We start from the raw sequence: 2718 nt of genomic DNA on the forward strand, positions 1-2718 counted from the left end.
CACTTGTGTTTATATAGTGCTCCCAGCCCCCGCGCCGCGCTGCTGGAGGCTCCGTTCGCCCCCCCGGGGGAAATAGGAGGAAGTGAGGGGGGGAGTCGGTTAAAACGCAGAGCCCGGGGACCCTCGGGGGCTCTGCGGGGGCCCCCCCAAACCGCCCGGGGCGCTGCGCCCCATGGCGGCCGCGAGATGGCGCTGTTGCCCAATCTTAGCGCGGGGCTGCGCGCGGCGGGGAGCGCGCCCCGCACCCGCGGCTCCCCCGCGCCCGCGGAGCGGCCCCGCGCAGGGTCCGGCTGGGGAGGGATGGAAGAAAAGGAAGGGGGGGGGACACGAGGCCGCCTGGCTTCACCACCACCCCCTCCCTCCGCTTTGCACCGCGCTGAGAAAAATATAAATTGCTTTTTTTTTTTTTTCCTCTCTCTATATATGTATATTTTAACGCGGAGCAGCGCTCAGGGCTGACATCTGACGGCGCGGGGAGCGCATAAATGCATAAAAATGCTTGCAGACAAATTGCCTATATCCGAGCGTGTTTTTTTTTAATTATTTTTTTTTCTCCTTTATTGACTCACGTCACGTATCTCTCCAAAGCCTCTTCCTTTTTGGGGTGGGGAAGGAGGGAATGACATCTTCCAGTGAAGGTCAGGGCGGGGGGGGGGGGGGGGGGGGGGGGGAAAAAAAAAACTCCGGGAGTGTACAATGAAGCACCTAAAAGTACAATACAGCCGCACCGCTAACGCCAGAGTGAAGCGCATACACCCGCAAGGCACATTACCCCACACCCATCCACACCTCCAAACACAGCCAAAACAGTAGAGACAAAGAGCAGCACTTCCCCAGACACTAAATGTCAAGATATTTCCTTTAAAATGAAGTAGGCAATCGCATATATCTTATTTCATGAAACCTGGAAAGGTGGGGGGGATCCTTTCTTTCACAGACACTGAAGGCAAACATTTATTTCCCAGCCTAGGTATGATTCCGGCTGGTGAAATACTCGGTGCACCTTTGCTTACTGCGTCCGGGGATAAAGGTTTGAAAAATGCAGCATTTCTTCCCGATAGCAGCCCGAAATGCCCATATCTGACAACTTTTGGTGTGTGCTTTCCCATCCTTCTATTTGCACAGCAGCTTTTAGTGCATGGGCAGGCACTGGGATTTTAAAAATAGAAATGCTATTGATTAGAGGAGGAAAATAGTTACCTCGACTATTAGCTGTTAATTAAGGAGCCTCTGTCCCTAACTGCCCTTTTCTTCTGTTTTGGGGGGTTTCTGTATGGAATGGGCAACCTGGGGTATGGGGGACGAAGGTGGGTGCGTACTGGAAAAATGAATATGGTCATTGTGCCGTCCTTGAGCTTATTCGGGTATGGAGACTATTTCTTCACAGCTAACGCAGCTTGTTTTTTAAAAGTATTTTCACAATAGGCGGTGGAAAAATCACCGTTCTCCTGCACAGTTCATTGTCTGCATACGGGGAGGAAAAACCCAACACATGTAGCCCCTCTGAAGGGAAAAATACACCCCCTATTTCTGAAAATCTAATAAAGATGGACTGAGTGGCTACTGTGCCCTTTCCTCTTCTTGGGAAAGGAGCTGCTAAAAAATCCAGTTTCTGTCTCACCAGAGGGTTGAGCCACCCCTTGCCTCAAAAAAATCGAGAATGTGACCTTTGCTGGGAAGAAAAACACCTAAAATCACCTCTGCAAGCGCAGCTGAGGTGGGATTTTCTCCCTCCACACTTGAAATCGGCCAGAGTTCCCCAGGTCTCTTCTGAAAATAATTAGGCTGCTTTTTGTGGAGGAACATGAGGGAAACATTTAAAGGGCTGTAGACTTTTGAAGGAAACACGGGGACTGGTATAACACTATGTCATTTACAGACGTGGGCTGGATATTTTGGCGGCTCGGGACTCTACGGAAAATATTCCTTTGCGAAGTGTCTCGCCCACCCCCCTCCCCTCCCCACGCCTTGAAAAATTAAGGCGAATCCCAGTGATTTGAGGTGATTTTTTAATGAGCTGAGTTCCTTCGTGCGGTCGTAAAATGAAGTGTCCGAAGTGAAAGGTTGCAGCGAGTGGTCACTCACGGTGCAAAAAGTCTGGGAGAGGGGCACGCCAACACCACTGCCAACGACGGAAAAATCCCAATGTGCAAGAGCGAACAAAAATGCCGATGGTTATTTTTTTTTTACAGGCGAAGCCCCCTTGTACATGCACAAAAGGGAGCACATACTTTCTGTCTCACTTCTCCTCTTCCTTCCAAAGTAGCTCTCTTTAAGCAATGGTCTACTTTATTCCCTTGGAAGGACGCTTCCCTGTTATTTCCAGCCGTGGATTTTCAGTGGTTGGCTCGAAAGGAAGCAAGAAAAAAAAAAATAATAATAACTCCCCATAATTTTCTGCCTTTATTTTCTTAAAAGAAGGACAGCAAGAATCAGCCAATCAATAAGGAGAAGCTTCCCTCTCCCGCTCGCTGCCTTTTTGCTTTTGTTTGCTTGTTTGATTCCAATCTTCCAACCACCATCACCACAATAACAACAACACACACACCCCACCAAAAAAGGGGGGAAAAAAGGAAAACCAACCAAAAAAAAAAAAGAAAAAAAAGGGGGGGGGGGGATCCTGGCTCTGCGCCTCCAAGCACCCCCCCACCCTCCTTTACTCCCCCCTCTAGGTGGGACCAGCCCCACAGAGGTAACCCTCCCTCGCAGCCCCCCCCC

At 50.1% G+C, this 2718-nt stretch overlaps 1 long non-coding RNA gene across 1 annotated transcript; it reads right to left on the bottom strand.

The window, feature by feature from the left end:
* Positions 1 to 1096: 1096 nt before the first annotated feature.
* On the bottom strand, positions 1097 to 2701 carry LOC118155615. Its single transcript, XR_004745920.1, has 2 exons — positions 2232 to 2701; positions 1097 to 2122 (listed from the first exon to the last, which is right to left on the bottom strand). It is a non-coding gene; the product is annotated as an uncharacterized LOC118155615 (long non-coding RNA).
* Positions 2702 to 2718: the final 17 nt, after the last annotated feature.

Source organism: Oxyura jamaicensis, chromosome 33 (genome assembly GCF_011077185.1).
Source record: "Oxyura jamaicensis isolate SHBP4307 breed ruddy duck chromosome 33, BPBGC_Ojam_1.0, whole genome shotgun sequence".
NCBI classification, from domain to species: Eukaryota; Metazoa; Chordata; class Aves; order Anseriformes; family Anatidae; genus Oxyura; species Oxyura jamaicensis.